Source organism: Ranitomeya variabilis, chromosome 5, assembly GCF_051348905.1.
Source record: "Ranitomeya variabilis isolate aRanVar5 chromosome 5, aRanVar5.hap1, whole genome shotgun sequence".
NCBI lineage: Eukaryota > Metazoa > Chordata > Amphibia > Anura > Dendrobatidae > Ranitomeya > Ranitomeya variabilis.
The window spans coordinates 312,832,757-312,856,915 of record NC_135236.1 but is presented as its reverse complement, the minus strand read 5'-3'; the positions used below and the strand labels follow the sequence as shown (position 1 = coordinate 312,856,915).

At 40.5% G+C, this 24,159-nt stretch overlaps 1 protein-coding gene across 1 annotated transcript in view; it reads right to left on the bottom strand.

Annotated features, from left to right (window-relative positions):
• The window catches only part of CAMK1D (calcium/calmodulin dependent protein kinase ID), a 362,392-nt gene that overhangs the window by 113,943 nt on the left and 224,290 nt on the right, over positions 1-24,159 (bottom strand). The gene's annotated exons all lie outside the window — the stretch shown is intronic.

Genomic DNA, 24,159 nt, shown 5'->3' with positions numbered 1-24,159 from the left:
TCCAGCTGTAGGAAGTAGTTTTAAGGCCGCCATTCACCTTAGATTAATATTGGCCAAACTCACCGATACCATTGGAATCAGACAGTCTAATATGTATCAGGCACGATGGATTTCTGACAGTCAATCCTTTTATTCCTCGAGAGAAAAGACACTGCCAGCGGCTGTAATGGAGGAAACAGGAGCAGTTGGCCCAGCCAAGCATTTCTCTTTATTGTGGGAGAGACAGCTGTGGACCATAGGATCAGCCAAATGATTAGCTGACAGCTATCTATCCTCTATGGGGGCTTTACACCTAGTCACAGACAGTGTAAGGGGACAATGCACAAGGCTGAGTTTTATGACATTAAACAATAGGACTCTATTCACTTAAAAGAGTCGACTGTTAAAAAGTTGCCACCTATCCTCTAGATAGGTGATAACTCATTGATTGGTGTGAAGCCGACAAAGCATTTTTAACCCCCTTAGAATGTAGCAACCTTACGAATTCCCAACCGCGGTTCTATTCATTTATTACAGGGCTGCCAGAAATAGCAGTGACCAGACGCCTCATAGAAGTTCACTGCTAATTCATGTTGGTTCCAGCTGTTGGATTACCACCAATTAATAAGTTAACACCTATTCCGAGGATAGGTAATAACTTGTTTTCACCAGACAATGGTGTTCACAAGTTAAGCTTGAAGAATAAAAAGAAACTGTTTAGAGATATCATGTGACATATTCATGAGCTATAAAGCCTAAAGAGTGTCCTGTTGGCATATGGTTTATCTGGGCACACCTTCTTGGCATTAAGAGCATAGTTTACCATACTATTCAATTCCGCAAACACCTTTTTGCATGCAGTTCAGCATGGGGTTTTATTCTCTTGGTAGATAAAAATAAATGTATACTTCAGCTGCAGGTTCTTATCATTGTCTGAACTGGACGTGTGATGCTCATTGTTTTAGTGCATATTTCGATCAGGTAAAGATCAACAGAAGCCGCATATGAAGTTCTTTTCATTACTTACATTGATAAAAAGCTGGGTGACAAGAACACTATGATAAAGCCCAGTAAACAGTGCTGCTTAATAGCAAGGTGCAGTGAAGCATTGCTTGTTCTCGGTAAAGCAGCAGATGTTCTGTTATCTAGAATCCAGGCAACACAGACACACAAAACACATATCACACATTATCCGTGTGTAAGGCACATAGGTCCCCAATTACTCATTCTGAAAATCCCGACACCATGCCTGTAGAAAACAAAAGCATAATTGCCAACTATTATTTATTTTATCTGATCTTATCCTGCTACCCAATGGGATATAAATAGTTTGTCACTAATGCATTTACAAGGAGCAATTCAACTTTACAGAAGGTGAATACTGAAAAACACATGCATTTCAAGAGAGAGAGTTTCAAGAAATGTAAATTTATCTAAAAAATAGGCTTTTGTACAGATTTTGTATTGTTCATTTACTTCCTACATGTGATACTTCCCAAACTCCAGTCCTCATGCTCTCCAACAGATCATGTTTTCAGGATTTCCTTAGTATTGCACAGGTGAGAACCTATGCAATTCCTGATGCCTTGACAATAATTCCACTACCTGTGCAATACTAAGGAAATCCTGAAAACATGACTGTTGGTGGTCCATGAGGACTGGAGTTGGGAGAAGCATAAACTGTAAAAGATCCACTAATTTACTTCATTCCAGCTTGGTGGGTGTCTCAATAGCAAAAACATCACAGTGTTTTGTAGCAACCTAAAAGTAGCCAATAAATGCCACAAATACCATGCTTAAATGTGAATGTCCTCAGATATAATAAGTTTATTATGCTTGTAAAATCTGATTTTATTGCCGCACATATGAAGAACCTTCTCACAATGCTCCTTAATGTGATCTCACATGAGCCTTCCATGGTGCTCATTTAGTAAAAAGCTGTAATAATTACAGACACACCTGTCTCATCTCATCCTTTTAGTGTTTGGTCTTATTATTAAATTCAACAATTAAATTCATAGCTTATTAACTATTATAAATGACACACCCTGTTGTCAGGAATCCAGTCAGTAAGAGGGATTATCTGATGACACGTCTTGTATAATTTGTTAAATAATATGGTTGATTTGTCTTAGGTTGCTGTTCTTATTATTAATGCTAATTATTTTTACTAATTGTGTTTACCAGCACAATTTATGGACTCAAGTGTGTCTGGCAATTTGTGTTCATTCTGGCAAAAAAAATCAGGTCAAGCAATGATGTTAAATGACAAGGTTCCGTGAAGCTCTCAACCTACAGTTCTTGTGAGTTTGGAATTCTATTGTTATAGAAATGCAACATTAACATCATGGATCATTAAGGGGTTAAAATAAGCAGTCCTATCTATTCATACACAGCTTTAGTCATGTGCCAACAAAGGAAACACTGTGTTGTGAAGAGCACCTGTCAGGATTTACGACAAAAGTGCAGACATAAAGACACAAAGTATACTAGTAGAGTTGAATACTTGCTGGTTTAAGCATACTTAACTACTAGTTTCTTTTTATAAAGTTAATAAAAACTCATTTAAATACCAAATTATTCGTTTATGTATTTTGTTTAATGGAATGTTTCTTCTTACACAATTCTATATAGTCTCCTTACGCAATTCTATATAGTCTCCTTATCAACCATCAGTGACAACTAATAACTTTTATACCATGTATAGTCAGACACTAATTAACAATAGCCCAATGTCACAAAAGATGATAACATTCTCACAGGAAATATTAGTATAGACTTTGCTACAATTAAACTACACTAGTAAAGTCCATTCTTAATTAAACCCTTCATATTTTCAATTTAAAGTCAAAACACACTTCATAGGGCTTGGAGCATTTTAATTAAGATGCATGAAAGTATTTCAGAATATACTGCATGTTCATTATCACAGTGAACTTTTGTTGGAAACAAATTAATAAAATTGTGCTAACAGAAGATTGATCCATTTTTACAAGAGAACATTAACATTGATTAATGTATTCATCAACATATGGATGTGGCTGATGGCAATAACTGTCAAATGCTCAAGAAAGCGAACTACAAAAAACATGCATCAAAGTATGAAAAAAATAAACCAAAAAATTACATCTTATGGCTTAAATGGGAATACCTGTTTATAAACTTAGGAATTATATAACCTGCATGGCTCATTTTTCTATGCTGATGCCATAACTCCCCTTCACTTCTATACGAGTTACAGAAACATCTTTGTACAACTCACTCAGCTGTTTCTGTAATCTGCCCACATCTGGCCACCACATAGTTACATGGGTTGAAAGAAGACCTAGGTCCATCAAGTTCAACCTTCAACATCAAGGCAGGAGGTGGGGAGAATCGGTGATTAGGCCCCGTCCATCGGACCGGACAGGGGTGATTGACATACGAAAACAGAGAGATTACTAAGGTATTTTCTCAGCAAAGGTGGGGAATCGGGGGATATGAAAGGTACTGATGCAAAGCAGAGCTCAGGCCCTATTGAACCATATTTTTATCCCATATCGAAAAAACGGGGTGACAGGTTCCCTTTAAAGGTAGATAAAAAGAACCAAATCAAACCAGTGAGTGCTAAAAGTATATGAACCTTTAGGATTAGCAGATAATTTGATAGTGCAATTATAGTCTCGTGTTTTTAATCAATGGGATGACTTTCAGGTGTGAGTGGGAGATCTGTTTTATTTAAAAAGCAGGTACCTATCGAAGTCTAGTCTTCACAAAACGTTTATAAAAGTGTACCATAGCAAGAAAAGTGGAGATTTCCGAGCACCTCAGAAGGAGAGTTACTGATGCTCATCTGACTGGAAAAGGTTGCAAAACTATCTCTACAGAGGTTTGACTCCAGCAGTCCACAGTCAGCTAAATTGGAGGAAATATAGTAAATTCAAATGGAGTAAATTCAAGACCATTATTATCCTTCCCAGGATTGGTCAACCGGCAAGGATTACTCCAATAGCAAGGCATATAATAGTCTGTGAAGTCACAAAGGCCCTAAGCAACTAAAGGACTCAGTCGCATTAGCTAATGTTAATGATCATGATTCCACCATTAGGAGTACACTCAGCAACAATGATGTGTATGGCAGGATTGAAAGGAGACAGCCACTACTCTTCAAAAATAACATTGCTGCCTATCTGCAGTTTGATAAAGATCACCTGGACAGGACACAAGGCTACTGGAGCAATATTTTGGTGATGGATGAGACCTAAACAGAGCTTTTTGGTTTAAATGAGATGCATAATTTTTGCATTACAGCATAAAACCCTCATACCGTGTGTGAAACCCTGTGGTGGTAGTATCATGTTTTGGGAATATTTTGCTACATTCGGACCAGCGCAGCTTGCCATCATTGATGAAACAATGAACTTTTAATTATATTAGCAAATTCTAAAAGAAAATATCAGAACATATATCCATAAGCTTAAAGGGGTTGTCCACTACTACAACAGCCCCTTCTCAATCTCAATGTTTGCCCCATTAAGATAAAAACACTTATACTTCGTGCCAGCACCAAACATTGGGCAGTGTTTTAGCAGTGAGAACTGTACTTTTTAGGCTGGTTTCACACTTGCGTTTTTGTCTGCAGCGTTTTTTGCACAAAAAACGCATGCGTTTTTTTCCCCTATATTTAACATTGAAAACGCATGCGTTTTTTTGCACATGCGTTTGGTCGCGTTTGTAAACGCATGCGTTTTTGTCTGCATGCGTTCATTTTCAAAAATGCTACCTGCAGTATTTTCTTGCGCGTTTTTTTGCCGCGAAAGAACGCATGCGTTTTTTTCGCGGCAAAAAAATGCATTGCTGTCTATGTAAACGCATGCGTTTTTAAGCACATGCGTTTGTTTGCGTTAAAAACGCATGCGTTTTTATAGAAAAAAAACAGAAAACACACTGAAAAGCCACCCACCACCATCAAGGTGATAAAGGGATCCAAACCCTAACCCTAACTCTACCCCTAACCTCACCCCTAACCGTTTAATGAACATTTTCTGACAGTCATAGTGCCACGTATTTAAGTGCCACGTATCACGTATTTCAGTGCCACGTATTTAAGTGCCACGTATTTAAGTGCCACGTGCCACATATTTAAGTGCCACGTGCCACGTATTTAAGTGCCACGTGCCACATATTTAAGTGCCACGTATTTAAGTGCCACGTATTTAAGTGCCACGTGCCACGTATTTAAGTGCCACGTATTTAAGTGCCACGTATTTAAGTGCCACGTATTTCAGTTGCACGTATTTCAGTGCCACGTATTTCAGTCATGTTTAGGGTTAGGGGTAGGGTTAGGGTTTTCTTGTTTTTTCTTGTGTTTTTCTATAAAAACGCATGCGTCTAAAAAACGCATGCGTTTTACCGCGTTTACATGCGTTTTTCACACATGCGTTTTTTTAAAAACGCATGCAGATAAAAACGCAAGTGTGAAACCAGCCTTAATTGCACTATATCACATTCAATGTTTTTGTGAACACTATTGGAAAATATATGTGCATACTGCTAAAAAAAATAAAGGGAAGACTTAAACAAAACAATGCAACTCCAAGTCAATCACACTTCTGTGAAATCAATCTGTCCAGTTAGGAAGCACCACTGATTGTGAATCAATTTCTCCTACTGTTGTGCAAATGGAACAGACAACAGGTAGAAATTATAGTCAATTAGCAAGACAACCCCTATAGAGGAGAGCCTCTGAGAGATGGGGGTGGGGGGTGGGGGGGGGCATAGACCATTTCTCTGTTCTCATCCTTTTTGGCTATTTTTTGGTCACTTTTGCATCTTGTCATTGCTCTCAACCCTAGAGGTACTGTGCAGTAGCATGAGGCAGTGTCTACAACCCACAGAAGTTGCTCAGGTAGTGCAGCTCATCCAGGCACCTCAATGCGAGCTTTGGCAAGAAGGGTAGCTGTGTCTGTCAGAACAGTGTCCAGAGCATGAAGCAGATAACAGGAGATAGGCCAATACGCCAGGAGACGTGGTGGTGGCCATAGGAGGGCAACAACCTAGCAGCAGGACCGCTACCTCCTTCTTTGTGCAAGGAGAAACAGTGCCAGAGCCTTGCAAAATGACCTCCAGCAGGCCACCAACATCCATGTGTCTGCTCAAACTATCAGGAACAGACTCCACGATGGTGGTATGAGGGCCTGACGTCCACAAGTGGGTGTTGTGCTTACAGCCCAACAACGTGTAGGGCGATTCGCCAAAGAACACCAAGATAGACAGATTCAATATTGGCATCCTGTGCTCTTCAAGGATGGCAACAGGTTAACACTGAGCACATGTGACAGACGTGACAGAGTCTGGAGACATCGTGGAGAACGTTTTACTGCCTGCAACATCCTCTAGCATGACCAATCTGGCAGTGGGTAATAGCATGGGAAGGCATTTTTTGGAGGGCCGCACAGCACTTCATGTGCTAGCCAGAGGTACCCTGACTGCCATTAGGTATCGAAATGAGATCCTCAGAACAATTGATAGACCATATGCAGGTCCAGTGGGCCCTGGGTTCCTTCTGATGCATGACAATGTTAGGCCTCATGTGGCTGAAGTGTGTCAGCATTTCCTGCATGATGAAGGCTCTGATGGTCAGGACTGGCCTGCCTATTTTCCACACCTGAATCCAATTGAGCACATCTGGGACATGATGTCCATCCACCAACGCCACGCTGCATCACAGGAGAACACCAAGCTCAGGCATTGTAGGGAGATCATACAGGCATCTGGGGGCCCCACACACTACTGAGCATCATTAAACAGATGTAAATGCATTGGTCAAGGCCATAAAAATGTCCTGGTCTGAAAGTGGATAAAGTTTCTGTGCAAAGTTACTGTGATGTTCTCATGTAAGAGAAGAAGTAGGAGGTAATACAGTCAATATTAATGCATGACAGCATTTTCTCTACAATGAGATGGAACCAGTAATGTGAGAAATAATTGTTTTTGCAGGATGTGAAACTTGGGCTGGGTTTTAACCTGCACAGATATAAAGTCATCACAATAAACGTCTTGTCATTTGGAAAGGCAGCAAACACCATACTATATAATTACCTAGTTTCTTAACATCCACACCTATTTTTTAGCCAAGCAGCGTGTAGACTTGAAATTACTGACTTAATAACTTATGACAAATGCTTTTTTTTTTTTACTTTTTATTATCACAGATCACTTTTATGGCCGCTGGCTATCATGATTTTCTAGTCAAACAATCCAATCACCAAAATGAAGATGTGACTATAGATATTGCGTGCAAATATTACTCTGCAAGAATTGTAACATTTTTATGAATGCGAGCCTTCTTGCTGCTTTCAGAACTGCCTATAGAATTCTATGGCTCCTCTACCATGTTTCACTGTAGGTGGGGTGCATTTTTCTTTCAAAACTTCATTTTATTGTCTATAAACATAACACAGGAATGCATGGTCAGAGACCTCTAGTTTAGTTTCTACATCCATAGAACATTTTCCAGGATTGTGTGCAGTTTGTCTTTGTAACTTTTAGCAAACTTCAATTGCTCTATATGCCTTCCTTTACATAGAGAGATTTTGCCAAAGAGCCCACAAGATGTCTCTAGCTCAGCCTGAAGTTCTTTGAATGTTGTTTGAGGTTTGTATACCACATTGCGAAACCATCTTCCGTATGGTTTTGTCATCAATTATTCACTTTCCACCATGTCCTGGATGATTCTTGACTGTTCTATGAGTAGCAAACTTCTTGATATAATTTCAAATTGTTGAGGTTTTGATGCCAAGAAATGTGGAGATAGTCTGTAAACTTCTTGTGCTTGGAGATAATAGCATTTGTGGTCTATTTAGACAGCTCTCTTATCTTGCCATTGTGAAAAAGGAACTAGGAATCAAACTGGCCATTTCTTTAAGCATTAAAGTCACCATTCATAGGCTAATTAAAGTCATGTGAGCACTGACAAGGTGGGTAGCTAATTAAGGTCATGTGAGCACTGCCAAGGTGGGTAGGTATGTATTATCCACTGAATATACATTTTTAACCTTGAAGCTCATTTTTACCACATATTTTTTCTTTAGGAAACAAAGAATTAAAAAACAAAAACAATAAAGTAAAATTAAAAAAAGAACTTTGGGAAAACAATACGTACATTTAAACACTAATGTTAAAGGCTCTCAACCCGTAATAACTTTTTTCTTTTTATTATTGTCTATATTTTTTGCCGAACATCATGTTTACGATTTTTTTTTATCAGAGCAGCTGTCTGACAAGTCCCTCTCCTATTGGGAATGTGTATTTGTAGTTCCTTGCTTATCCATCCCCTCTGTGAAGTCCTGAAACCAGCGGATGGCATGAGCACAGATAGTGACTTCTTAAAAAAGTGATGTGAATGGTTCTGCTTGGCTGCAGTGCTGGACTGAGAACAGGCTGCAGCATAAAACTATTTTTGCTGCCATTTCTCCAAAATTGTGGTAAATTATCCCCATTTTGCTGTGATTTTTTTCAGAAGCCCTGGTAAATCCCATTTGAGTTTTCAGCGATTTCACACTGTTTGGCTGTGCTCACATGTTGCGGTTGTAACTGTGGTGAAAAATGTAACTGCGGCAAAAAAGCTAAGCCAGCTCCCTTCTTTATCCCGCTGTTGAGTAGACAGAGAACCAAACTAGTTTAGCTACAGAAAGACTCCATTCACACATAGTACCCAAGACTAAGTATATCAGGGGATCAGGGCACCTTCGTTCTATTTAAAATACATTTTAGGATATTTTTTTAACTAGGCAACCCTCCCCTAAACATAATAATACTATTATGCTATTTAGCATGAAAGTATTTGTTTGGTCACTATCATTTTATTAATATAATTTCCCAATTTTGTTATTTGTTTTGAACTTAACATTGACCTTATGATGTTTATTTTCTATCATATGAATTGTAGAAAATTTAAATATTGCATTTCTATATAGAATTAAAAAAAAGTGCTAAAAGCCATTTGAACTAATTAATGTTAAACGCACGGATCATTCTCTGCAGTAATTACCTATGAGATTTGCAGTCAGGCCACCGCAGCAATTTATTCCTAAAATAATTTCTGAGAAACACATCATAATCAGTTTGAGTGCTGACCTTCAAATAGAGCCGCATCCGGCAAAGGTTAACTAGTAATCCCTATTTAACTCCAATCTTCCAAGCACACGCAGTATGGGATATGAAGGAAATTGCACAAATTCTCATTCCACTTTATTGCTTAAAGCAAGAACTAATAGTGTATCAATAATTTTTTACTTTATTACTACCAAATCTGGCCAACCACTGCACCTAGAAGGTCACATATTTTGTCGGTTACTGTAATAGGTGTCAATTTTTTTTTCACATTTTTAATTTGCAGTAGAGTGAAAATTTTTAGCATTTAAGAAAATATGCATAACAGGAAAAAGACTACTGAATAATGCCAAAATAGTGTATTGATTACTCTTTTACTAAGTGACTGTTCACATCTGTGTTCGGCATTTACAATGTTCTGCTCCATTACATAAGAACTACAGTAAAAAACAACAGAATTATTATTTATTTTTATTTTGCTTCCTTAACTTATATAGCAGCAACATATTATGGAGCGCTCTACAGACATTACCCTTACTGTCCCCATTGGGTCCACAATCTGCATTTCCGATTATTATGTAATCCCTGATATGATCGATACAAACAATACCTGACAAACCTCAGTCTTTAATGGGGTTTAGTGAGTTGGCTTCATGGTGTCTGGCATGTTACCAGGCCCTGTGTGTTTTTTTGTCTGCATTATTTACAAAATCTGCCATAGAAATGTGAACAGAGCCTAAAATCATTCTAACATAAAAATCTGAAATCATTCTCCCTAAGTCCAGTTTTTCAACTGTCAAACAACTTATCTCCTTCTATATATGAAAATATAAGAAAGCAAGACTACCATATAAATTCCTTACCCACTCTAAATCGCTACGGGTATGTTCCCACGGTCAGTAAATGCTGCAGGTTGGACGCTGCGTACATCCACAGCATCCAACCAGCAGTGGCCAGATGTTACAGCATAGTGGATGGGATTTCAAGAAATCTCATCTCCACTATGTGTGCACGGACGCCTCCATCTTCCCTGTGGAGACGGACATGCGGCGCATCTTTCCAGACCGCAGTATGAATATTTATCTTGCGGAGAGGCTCAGTATCCTCAAGATAAATATCACCCGTCCAATGTATTAGGCACGGTGATTCCGCACAGTTCAATGAACACATGCGAAATCACCTGCGTTCAGAAGCCGGCAGTGCTTTGGACAGAGCAGACACGTGCTAACATATAGACCCCTCAAAGTGACTTTAAATGTGAGGTGGTCCCTAAAAAATGGTTTTGTAAATTTTGTTGTAAAAATGAGAAATCGCTGGTCAACTTTTAACCCTTATAACGTCCTAACAAAAAAATATATTTACAAAATTGTGCTGATGTAAAGTAGACATGTGGGAAGTTTTATTAACTATTTTGTGCGATCTGACTCTCTGATTTAAGAGCACAAAAATTAAAAGTTTGAAAATTGCTAAATTTTCTAAATTTTTGCCAAACTTCAGTTTTTTTTCCCCATAAATAAACGCAAGTCATATCGAAGAAATTTTACCACTAACATGAAGTAGTACAATATGTCATGAAAAAACAACCTCAGAATCAGTGGTGGGATCCCTTGAAGCGTTCCAGAGCTATAACCTCATAAAGTGACAGTGGTCAGAATTGTAAAAATTGGCCTGGTCATTAAGTATAAAATTGGCTCTGCCACTAAAGGGTTAAAAAAAACCCACACAACATTCTGGCTATATTGATAGAGGCTGCTAAACATTTACTCCCAATCGATAGGAGGCAAAGCACCCCCCCCAACCCATTCAGAACGGTTAGATAATTGTCTAGTTTGGAGATACACACTCACTAATCATTTCAGAAAACTTGGTCACCTTTGATAATAAAATATGGCGCTGATACCTAGCTGATGTAGCCTACTGCCTTAGGCCAAGTACACATTAGCGTTTCCGTGCGCAGTGTATCATCTGCATGCGCAAACGCATGCCAAAACGCACGCAAACCCATGCTTATGCTGCGGTTTTACTCCGCATCATCTTACGCATGACTCAAAAAAACCCGCTGCCTGTCCATGCGTTTAATGCGTTTTGGCATGCGCTTGCGTTGTTTATGGTGGAGGTGGTGAAATCCTTTCCTGGACATGCACAGTCTGAAGTACGTATGTCCTTGCATACAATGCGTTCCCATAGACAGTAATGCGTTGTTTTGCGTGAAACGACGCATGTGTACGCATCTGCATGCGAACTGATGCAAACGCATGTCCCTGTGTACACAATGTTAAATATAAGTACGCAAGACGCATGCGGATCGGTACGCAGGTATAAGCTGCGCACACATATGCTAATGTGAACCCGGGCTTACTGAGCCCTACCCTCCTTACTCCCTTTGTACTAACCATTCCTACTCAATTATCCCCTTATTAGAAATTATTCGATTCAGCTTCTACATCATTCTCCCACCCAGAAATTGATAGACCCATCTAATTTATCTGTTTCGGTTAGTTAATACTACTCCCTCTTTTGTTTGTACATTATGACTTGTTGATTTGGCTGTGTACCACCCTTACTTTCTGATTTCTGTATTTTATAACCATTTTTCAATACTATTTTGTAGTTGTTACACTATACGTCCTTTAAAGAAAGAATTATTAAAAAAAGAATAATCTGAAATCATAATACAGTTTAAAATGCCTTTTTTTATAGGAAAACTGTGAGAAGTTTTTTGCTATGTTATCAGAGAGCTGCAAGATGTAGAGACACAGCGCTTGATTCCAGCCATGTATCACTTACTGGGTTGCTTGCTGTAGTTTTAATAGAATCCCTGTTTTCACTGCTGTAGATGTAGAAGGGTTCAGAATGCTTAATTGTGCAAATCCCGCCCACAACACTGTTTGACAGCTTCCTGTGTATACTTTCTTGCACAAGACACCTAGTCTTCTAATGATAATCTCCAGCTGTTAAGACACTGATTGTATTGAAAGTACAGAAAGCTGTTGAGCAAGTGATATATCCCTGGAATCATGCTCTTCTCCTATATTATGCTGCTCTCAGATTAAATTGCAAAAACCTGCTGACAGATTCCCTTTAATCATTCACTAGCCTGGACAGACCTCCATCCAGTTAATCTTCACATCTTAAACACAAAAGCGTAACAGATCCTTCATGATCACACTGACACTGATGTTATATGACATGTTTCCATTTTCTTAAGGGTAAAATAGCAATGCACACTATGCTATTCCGCCAACCAAAATATGGAAACCTTACCAAAGGCTACAGTTGTCTGAAAAAGTTAAGCTTAAAGCTTTATAAACATTGTTTTTTTTTTGCAACAGCTATTTCAGTTTCATATATCTAATAACTGTTGGACACAGTAATGTTTTGCCTTGAAATGATTATTGTGCTAACAGAAAATGTGCAATCTGCATTCAAACAAAATTTGACAGGTGCATAAGTATGGGCACCCTTATTTTCTTGTTTTAAATACTCCTACCTACTTTTTACTGACTTACTAAAGCACTTTTTTTGGTTTTGTAACCTCATTGAGCTTTGAACTTCATAGCCAGGTGTATGCAATCATGAGAAAAGCTACTTAACCCCTTCACCCCCAAGGGTGGTTTGCACGTTAATGACCGGGCCAATTTTTACAATTCTGACCACTGTCCCTTTATGAGGTTATAACTCTGGAACGCTTCAACGGATCTTGGCGATTCTGACATTGTTTTCTCGTGACATATTGTACTTCATGATAGTGGTAAAATTTCTTTGATATTACCTGCGTTTATTTGCAGAAAAAATGGAAATTTGGCGAAAATTTTGAAAATTTTGCAATTTTCCAACTTTGAATTTTTATGCCCTTAAATCACAGAGATATGTCATGCAAAATACTTAATAAGTAACATTTCCCACATGTCTACTTTACATCAGCACAATTTTGGAACCAACATTTTTTTTTGTTAGGGAGTTATAAGGGTTAAAAGTTGACCAGCAATTTCTCATTTTTACAACACCATTTTTTTTTAGGGACCACATCTCATTTGAAGTCATTTTGAGGGGTCTATATGATAGAAAATACCCATGTGTGACACCATTCTAAAAACTGCACCCCTCAAGGTGCTCAAAACCATATTCAAGAAGTTTATTAACCCTTCTGGTGCTTCACAGGAATTTTTGGAATGTTTAAATAAAAATGAACATTTAACTTTTTTTCACAAAAAATTTACTTCAGCTCCAATTTGTTTTATTTTACCAAGGGTAACAGGAGAAAATGGACCCCAAAATTTGTTGTACAATTTGTCCTGAGTACGCCGATACCCCATATGTGGGGGTAAACCACTGTTTGGGCGCATGACAGAGCTCGGAAGCGAAGGAGCGCCATTTGACTTTTCAATGCAAAATTGACTGGAATTGAGATGGGACGCCATGTTGCGTTTGGGGAGCCCCTGATGTGCCTAAACATTGAAACCCCCCACAAGTGATACCATTTTGGAAAGTAGACCCCATAAGGAACTTATCTAGAGGTGTGGTGAGCACTTTGACCCACCAAGTACTTCACAGAAGTTTATAATGCAGAACCGTAAAAATAAAAAATCATATTTTTCACAAAAATTATTTTTCGCCCCCAATTTTTTATTTTCCCAAGGGTAAGAGAAGAAATTGGACCCCAAAAGTTGTTGTACAATTTGTCCTGAGTACGCTGATACCCCATATGTGGCGATAAACCACTGTTTGGGCGCATGGGAGAGCTCGGAAGGGAAGTAGCACCGTTTGACTTTTCAATGCAAAATTGACTGGAATTGAGATGGGACGCCATGTTGCGTTTGGGGAGCCCCTGATGTGCCTAAACATTGAAACCCCCCACAAGTGACACCATTTTGGAAAGTAGACCCCCTAAGGAACTTATCTAGAGGTGTGGTGAGCACTTTGACCCACCAAGTACTTCACAGAAGTTTATAATGCAGAACCGTAAAAATAAAAAATCATATTTTTTCACAAAAATTATTTTTCGCCCCCAATTTTTTATTTTCCCAAGGGTAAGAGAAGAAATTGGACCCCAACATTTGTTGCACAATTTGTCCTGAGTACGCTGATACCCCATATGTGGCGATAAACCACTGTTTGGGCGCATGGGAGAGCTCGGAAGGGAAGTAGCACCGTTTGACTTTTCAATGCAAAATTGACAGGAATTGAGATGGGACGCCATGTTGCGTTTGGAGAGCCACTGATGTGCCTAAACATTGAAACCCCCCACAAGTGACACCATTTTGGAAAGTAGACCCCCTAAGGAACTTATCTAGATGTGTTTTGAGCGCTTTGACCCACCAAGGGCTTCACAGAAGTTAATAATGCAGAGCCGTAAAAATAAAACAAAAATTTTTTCCCACAAAAATTATTTTTTTAGCCCCCAGTTTTGTATTTTCCCGAGGGTAGCAGGAGAAATTGGACCCCAAAATCTGTTGTCCAAGTTGTCCTGAATGCGATGATATACCATATGTGGGGAGAACCACTGTTTGGGCGCATGGGAGGGCTCGGAAAGGAAGGAGCGAAATTTGAAATGCAGACTTAGATGGAATGGTCTGCAGGCGTCACATTGCGTTTGCAGAGCCCCTAATGTACCTAAACAGTAGAAACCCCCCACAAGTGACACCATGTTGGAAAGTAGACCCCCTAAGGAACTTATCTAGATGTGTGATGAGCGCTTTGACCCACCAAGGGCTTCACAGAAGTTTATAATGCAGAGCCGTAAAAATAAAACAAAAATTTTTTCCCACAAAAATTATTTTTCAGCCCCCAGTTTTGTATTTTCCCGAGGGTAACAGGAGAAATTGGACCCCAAAAGTTGTTGTCCAATTTGTCCTGAGTGCGCTGATACCCCATATGTGGGGGGAAACCACCGTTTGGACGCATGGAAGGGCTCGGAAGTGAAGGAGCGCCATTTGGAATGCAGACTTAGATGGAATGGTCTGCAGGCGTCACATTGCGTTTGCAGAGCCCCTAATGTACCTAAACAGTAGAAACCCCCCACAAGTGACACCATGTTGGAAAGTAGACCCCCTAAGGAACTTATCTAGATGTGTGGTGAGCGCTTTGACCCACCAAGGGCTTCACAGAAGTTTATAATGCAGAGCCGTAAAAATAAAACAAAAATTTTTTCCCACAAAAATTATTTTTCAGCCCCCAGTTTTGTATTTTTCCGAGGGTAACAAGAGAAATTGGACCCCAAAAGTTGTTGTCCAATTTGTCCTGAGTGCGCTGATACCCCATATGTGGGGGGAAACCACCGTTTGGACGCATGGAAGGGCTCGGAATTGAAGGAGCGCCATTTGGAATGCAGACTTAGATGGAATGGTCTGCAGGCGTCACATTGCGTTTGCAGAGCCCCTAATGTACTTAAACAGTAGAAATCCCCCACAAGTGACACCATGTTGGAAAGTAGACCCCCTAAGGAACTTATCTAGATGTGTGGTGAGCGCTTTGACCCACCAAGGGCTTCACAGAAGTTTATAATGCAGAGCCGTAAAAATAAAACAAAAATTTTTTCCCACAAAAATTATTTTTCAGCCCCCAGTTTTGTATTTTCCCGAGGGTAACAGGAGAAATTGGACCCTAAAAGTTGTTGTCCAATTTGTCCTGAGTGCGCTGATACCCCATATGTGGGGGGAACCACCGTTTGGATGCATGGGAGGGCTCGGAAGGGAAGGAGCGCCATTTGGAATGCAGACTTAGATGGAATGGTCTGCAGGCGTCACATTGCGTTTGCAGAGCCCCTAATGTACCTAAACAGTAGAAGCCCCGCACAAGTGACCCCATTTTGGAAACTAGACCCCCCAAGGAACTTATCTAGATGTGTTGTAAGAACTTTGAACCCCCAAGTGTTTCACTACAGTTTATAACGCAGAGCCGTGAAAATAAAAAATCCTTTTTTTTCCCACAAAAATTATTTTTTAGCCCCCAGTTTTGTATTTTCCTAGGGGTAACAGGAGAAATTGGACCCCAAAGGTTGTTGTTCTATTTGTCCTGAGTACGCTGATACCCCATATGTTGGGGTAAACCCCTGTTTGGGCACACGGGAGAGCTCGGAAGGGAAGGAGCACTGTTTTACTTTTTCAACGCAGAATTGGCTGGAATTGAGATCGGACGCCATGTCGCGTTTGGAGAGCCCCTGATGTGCCGAAACAGTGGAAACCCCCCAATTATAACTGAAACCCTAATCCAAACACACCCCTAACCCTAATCCCAACAGTAACCCTAACCACACCTCTAACCCTGACACACCCCTAACCCTAATCCCAACCCTATTCCCAACCGTAAATGTAATCTAAACCCTAACCGTAACTTTAGTCCCAACCCTAACCCTAACTTTAGCCCCAACCCTAACTGTAGCCTTAACCCTAGCCCCAACCCTAGCGCTAACCCTAGCCCTAACCCTAGCCCTAATGGGAAAATGGAAATAAATACATTTTTTTTATTTTTCCCTAACTAAGGGGGTGATGAAGGGGGGTTTGATTTACTTTTATAGCGGGTTTTTTAGCGGATTTTTATGATTGGCAGCCGTCACACACTGAAAGACGCTTTTTATTGCAAAAAATATTTTTTGCGTTACCACATTTTGAGAGCTATAAATTTTCCATATTTTGGTCCACAGAGTCATGTGAGGTCTTGTTTTTTGCGGGACGAGTTGACGTTTTTATTGGTAACATTTTTGGGCACGTCACATTTTTTGATCGCTTTTTATTCCGATTTTTGTGAGGCAGAATGACCAAAAACCAGCTATTCATGAATTTCTTTTGGGGGAGGCGTTTATACCGTTCCGCGTTTGGTAAAATTGATAAAGCAGTTTTATTCTTCGGGTCAGTACGATTACAGCGATATCTCATTTATATTATTTTTTTTATGTTTTGGCGCTTTTATACGATAAAAACTATTTTATGGAAAAAATAATTATTTTTGCATCGCTTTATTCTCAGAACTATAACTTTTTTATTTTTCTGCTGCTGATGCTGTATGGTGGCTCGTTATTTGCGGGACAAGATGACGCTTTCAGCGGTACCATGGTTATTTATATCTGTCTTTTTGATCGCGTGTTATTCCACTTTTTGTTCGGCGGTATGATAATAAAGCGTTGTTTTTTGCCTCGTTTTTTTTTTTTTTTTCTTACGGTGTTTACTGAAGGGGTTAACGAGTGGGCCAGTTTTATAGGTCGGGTCGTTACGGACGCGGCGATACTAAATATGTGTACTTTTATTGTTTTGTTTTTTTTATATTTAGGTAAAGAAATGTATTTATGGGAATAATATTTTTTTTTTTTTTCATTATTTTGGAATATTTTTTTTTATTTTTTTTTACACATTTGGAATTTTTTTTTTTTACTTTTTTACTTTGCCCCAGGGGGGGACAATACAGATCGGTGATCTGTCAGTTTGCATAGCACTCTGACAGATCACCGATCTGATTGAAGTGCAGGCTGCTTCACAGTGCCTGCTCTGAGCAGGCTTCTGTGAAGCCACCTCCCTCCCTGCAGGACCCGGATCCGCGGCCATCTTGGATCCGGGTCTGGAGCAGGCAGGGAGGGAGGTAAGACCCTCGCAGCAACGCGATCACATCGCGTTGCTGCGGGGGGCTCAGGGAAGCCCGCAGGGAGCCCTCTCCCTGCGCGATGCTTCCCTGCATCGCCGGCACATCGCGATCATGTTTGATCGCGGTGTGCCGGGGGTTAATGTGCCGGGGGCGGTCCGTGACCGCTCCTGGCACATAGTGCCGGATGTCAGCTGCGATATGCAGCTGACACCCGGCCGCGATCGGCCGCGCTCCCCCCGTGAGCGCGGCCGATCGGCTATGACGTACTATCCCGTCAAGGGTCAGATAGGCCCAGGTCACCTCGACGGGATAGTACGTCAAAGGTCACAGAGGGGTTAAAGTGGCCACTTGCAAGTTGTTCTCCTGTTTGAATCTCCTCTGAGGAGTGGCATCATGGGCTCCTCAAAACAACTGTCAAATGATCTGAAAACAAAGATTATTCAACATAGTTGTTCAGGGGAAGGATACAAAAAGCTGTCTCAGAGATTTAACCTGTCAATTTCTACTGTGAGGAACATAGTAAGGAAATGGAAGAACACAGGTACAGTTCTTGTTAAGGCCAGAAGTGGCAGGCCAAGAAAAACATCAGAAAGGCAGAGAAGAAGAATAGTGAGATCAGTCAAGGACAATCCTCAGACCACCTCCAGAGAGCTGCAGCATCAACTTGCTGCAGATGGTGTCACTGTGCATCGGTGAACTATACAACGCACTTTGCACAAGGAGAAGCTGTATGGGAGAGTGATGCAAAAGAAACCGTTTCTGCAAGCACGCTACAAACAGAGTCGGCTGAGGTATGCAAAAGCACATTTGGAGAAGCCAATTTCTTTTTGGAAGAAGGTCCTGTGGACTGATGAAACCAAGATTGAGTTGTTTGGTCATACAAAAAGGCGTTATGCATGGCGGAAAAAAAACACAGCATTCCAAGAAAAACACTTGCTACCCACAGTAAAATTTGGTGGAGGTTCCATCATGCTTTGGGGCTGTGTGGCCAATGCCGGCAAGCGGGAATCTTGTTAAAGTTAAGGGACGCATGGATTCCTCTCAGTATCAACAGATTCTTGACAATAATGTTCATGAATCAGTGACAAACTTGAAGTTACGCAGGGGATGGATCTTTCAGCAAGACAATGATCCAAAACACCGCTCCAAATCTACTCAGGCATTCATGCAGAGGAACAATTACACTGTTCTGGAATGGCCATCCCAGTCCCGAGACCAGAATATCATTGAACATCTGTGGGATCATTTAAAGAGGGTTGTCCGTGCTCGGCGACCATCAAACTTAACTGAACTGGAATTGTTTTGTAAAGAGGAATGGTCAAAAATACCTTCATCCAGGAACTCATTAAAAGCTACAGGAAGCGACAAGAGGCTGTTATTTTTGCAAAAGGAGGATCTACTAAATATTAATGTCACTTTTCTGGTGAGGTGCCCATACTTATGCACCTGTCAAATTTTGTTTGAATGCAGATTGCACATTTTCTATTAGTACAATAAACCTCATTTCAAGGCAGAAACATTGCTGTGTCCAACAGTTATTAGATATATGAAACTGAAATAGCTGTTGCAAAAAACCCAATTTTTATAAAACATTAAGCTTAAGATTAATAGGGGTGCCCAAACTTTTTCATATAACTGTATATAAAGCTACCATAGGCATTTGCTATCAGAAAAATGTATTTTAAATTAATATGGATGTTCACGGAAAGTTTATCTGTGATACATTTTTTTTTTAATGACAAGAGTAAGGCCGGGGACACACTTAACGTATAAAAAAACGGTCCGTTTTTCACGGCCGAGAATCGCACAAATGTTTCAAAAACAGTGATCCGTGTGCAGTGCGAGGATGCGATTTCCTCGCATCAAATGATCCGTGTGACATCCGTATGGCATCCGTATGCCGAGATTTTCTCGCAAGCTTGCAAAACCGACATCTAATGGATTTATGTGCTCAAATGTTCGGGAAAACATATATACAGTATATATATATATATATATATATATATATAGAGAGAGAGAGAGAGAGAGAGAGAGAGAGAGAGAGAGAGATATGTCATTGAGACACATATATATATATTCTGTATTTATATTTCATTCAGCGCGATATCTGTGAAAAGCCGGTAATTCAATTGCCGGCTTTGCATTTCTCCTGCACAAACCCGACAGGATATGAGACATGGTTTACATACAGTAAACCATCTCATATCCCCCTTTTTTTTGAATATTCCACACTACTAATGTTAGTAGTGTGTATGTGCAAAATTTCAGCACTGTAGCTGCTAAAATAAAGGGTTAAATGGCGGAAAAAATTGGCGTGGGCTCCCGCGCAATTTTCTCCGCCAGAGTGGTAAAGCCAGTGACTGAGGGCAGATATTAATAGCCAGGAGAGGGTCCATGGTTATTGGCCCCCCCGTGGCTAAAAACATCTGCCCCCAGCCACCCCAGAAAAGGCACATCTGGAAGATGCGCCTATTCTGGCACTTGGCCACTCTCTTCCCACTCCCTGTAGCGGTGGGATATGGGGTAATGAAGGGTTAATGCCACCTTGCTATTGTAAGGTGACATTAAGCCAGATTAATAATGGAGAGGCGTCAATTATGACACCTATCCATTATTAATCCAATTGTTTGAAAGGGTTAAAAAACACACACACACGTTATTAAAAAGTATTTTAATGAAATAAACACAGCGGTTGTTTTAATAATTTATTGCTCTCTCATTCCATTTTCAGACCCTCGCTTGGCAAAACAATAAACACACAAGATACATACCCTCTCTGATGAACTGTCACGTCCCACGAAGTAATCCATCTGAAGGGGTTAACTAATATTACAGGCACCAGCTGCGATAAACCACTCGCTCGTGCCTGTAATCCCCGGGTGCTGAAAGGAAAGCAGTGATCTATACTTACATTCAGTCGCGGTGAGGCGCCCTCTGGTGGATGTTCTCATGAACTGCAGCCTGGGAACTTTTTCCCACGCTCCAGGTCATATGAGGACATCCACCAGGGGGCGCATCACCGCGACTGAAGGAAATGTAGGTCAATGACCTATAGTTACCTTCAGTCGCGGTGATGCGCCTCCTGGTGGATGTCCTCATATGACCTGGAGCGTGGGAAAAAGTTCCCAGGCTGCAGTTCATGAGAACATCCAGCAGGGGCGCATCACCGCAACTGAATGTAAGTATAGATCACTGCTTTCCTTTCAGCACCCGGGGATTACAGGCACGAGCCAGTGGTTTATCGCAGCTCTGCCTGTAATATTAGTTAACCCCTTCAGATGGATTACTTCGTGGGATGTGACAGTTCATCAGAGAGGGTATGTATATTGTGTGTTTATTGTTTTGCCAAGCGAGGGTCTGAAAATGGAATGAGAGAGCAATAAAATATTAAAACAACCGCTGTGTTTATTTCATTAAAATACTTTTTAATCATGTGTGTGTGTGTTTTTTAACCCTTTCAAACAACTGGATTAATAATGGATAGGTGACATAATTGACGCCTCTCCATTATTAATCTGGCTTAATGTCACCTTCCAATAGCAAGGTGGCATTAACCCTTCATTACCCCATATCCCACCGCTACAGGGAGTGGGAAGAGAGTGGCCAAGTGCCAGAATAGGCGCATCTTCCAGATATGCCTTTTCTGGGGTGGCTGGGGGCAGATGTTTGTAGCCAGGGGGGGCCAATAACCATGGACCCTCTCCTGGCTATTAATATCTGCCCTCAGTCACTGGCTTTACCATTCTGGCGGAGAAAATTGCGCGGGAGCCCACGCCAATTTTTTCCGCCATTTAACCCTTTATTTTAGCAGCTACAGTGCTGAAATTTTGCACATACACACTACTAACATTAGTAGTGTGGAATATGCAAAAAAAATGGGGATATGAGATGGTTTACTGTATGTAAACCATGTCTCATATCCTGTCGGGTTTGTGAAGGAGAAATGAGAAGCCGGCAATTGAATTACCGGCTTTTCTATAGAACACCGCTGCGTATTTCTCGCAAGTCACACTGCAGGTCCGTGTGTAATCCGATTTTTTCTCGCACCCATAGACTTTCATTGGCGAGTCTCGGCCGAGATACGCTGACAATCGCAGCCTGCTGCGAGTTCCCTCGGATCCGAAATACGGTGGAGAAAATATCGGATGATGGGAGCTGCACCATAGATTAACATTGGGCCGAGTGCTATGCGATTTTTTATCGCATAGCACTCGTCCGTATTACGGTCTAGTGTGACCCCGGCCTAACACAGAGACAAATGCTAGATGATCTTCTGGGCCCTCTAGTCACTACATGGAGACATCCAGAGCAGTTGTCATTTTCGTTTTCAGTCCAGCACCACCCCCAACACCCTTCAGGTATAGTTTGAACCTGATACATATTTAGGTTCTTATGTGTTGTATACTTTCTGACACTTTTAGTGTTTGAATATATGTTTATGTAAAACCATGAGGTTATGATTGAAAAAGGCATAACACTGCATGCATATATTTACATTTATACTCGTGCTATTAGCAGCGTCAGACAGGGGTGCTAGGGTCCACCAATAACATTGATTCGAAAGGCCCAACTCTACAACTACACGCAAATATTTTGTTACCTTTTCTATGAAAATTGCCAGATACCAGCATTTGCATGTAGTTTTACCACAAAATGTTGCAGCTTTTCAAACGATAGTTAGAGAGGTTTTACAGTCAATAGAATGAAAAGTCTGCAGTCATTCTGTGTGACTGCAGACTTTAGAGTCCTCACAGTGCGCACATTGTGTGCTACAAGGATTCGCTGGTCTCTGACCCAGGAAAGGCAGACAGGTATGCGATATGCATACTCCCAGGCAGAACCCGTCTAGTGGCTGTTCCCACTAGGTGGACAAGACCACTGGACGTTGAGCAGTCTCTCTCCATACACTTGTTTTCAGCAAGGCCGCATCCACTAGACGGGTTCTGCCCGGGAATATGCATATTGCATACCTGACCGCAGTTCCTGAGGCAGAAAATCGCGAATTCTTGCAGTGCACAGTGTGTGCACTAGGAGGATTTAAAAGTCTGCAGTCACTCAGAAAGACTGCAGACTTCATTTTAGGCCAGACGACCTCTTTAACTAGAATTGATCAAGTCGATCTTCTGCAAATTGACTTGGAGTAGAATTTCATGAAATTCACAGATCTCAGTGAATGTGAAAATTTGCTATTTGATTAGCTCAGATCACAAAAAAAAAATGCCAAGAACCATTTTACACATTGCCAAAGATTACAGTCAGACAGAAGGTTCATTTGACTTTCCCTTAATGCCTTGTAGCTACTAGATTATATGGTCTGGCCCAGCCAATTAGGGTGGACTTTCACTATAAAACAAGATGAAATGAAAGTAGTGGCCATTTTAGGGCTTTTTCTAAACAATTTTCCAAAATTAATTTTTCTAACTGTATGGTACCTACGGTGAAACATGATGGTGGCTGCATGAGTGCTGCTGGTGCTAAACAATAGCATTTCATTGATGGTAAAATGAATTCACACATGTACTGCTCTATATTGAAAGAGAAGCTGCTACCATCACTCTGTGCCCTTGGTAGACGTGCACTTTTCCAACATGACAAAGATCCAAAACACATATCCAAGGCCACAGTTGCATTTCCGAAGAACAGAGTGAAAGTGATTCAGTGGCCAAGCATGTGTCCTGATCTGAACCCAATCCAAAACCTATAGGGAATTCTGAAGAGACAAGTTGAGCATTACTCTCCATCCAGCATCCAGGCTCTGAAAGAGGTCATTCTTGAAAAATGGAAAAAGATAGATTTTGTAATATGTCATCAACTTGTTCATTCCAAGTCAAGAAGACTTGATTTTGTCCTTAAAAATTATGGAGGTCATTCAAAATACTAGATGTTGTAGTGTTTGATGCAGGGTGCATTCATTTTGCCTCAACTAATTTGATAAAAAGAAAACATTTTGTAATGAAAATTATATTAGACTCACTGTCATGTTATAGGTTAAAAAATCTTCTATGAAACTTAGCCTTGTCAAAATTTTGGAAATTGTTTTTATGTTCTGTGATATATTGATTACAATTTCACTTCAAAATGAGGTGTACTTATTTATGCTGAGCACTTATATATATCAATATATATTATAATAATATGTAATTGGAAGGGTTTCCCTCTCTCATATCTGAAGGGTGCCTTCTCCCAATAGCAATTTTAAGATCTCTCCACAGGTGTTCAATGGGATTTAGATCCGGACTCATTGCTGGCCACTTCAGAACTCTCCAGTGCTTTGTTTCCATCAATTTCTGAGTGCTCCTTGAAGTATGTTTGGGTTCATCATCCTGCTGGAAGACCAATAACCTAGGACGCAAACCCGGCTTTCTGACACTGGGCACTATATAGTGACCCAAAATCCTTTGGTAATCTTCAGATTTCATGATGTCTTGCACACAGTCAAGGCACCCAGAGCCAGATGCGGCAAAACAACTCCAAAACCTTTTTGAACCTCCACCATATTTGACTGTAGGTACT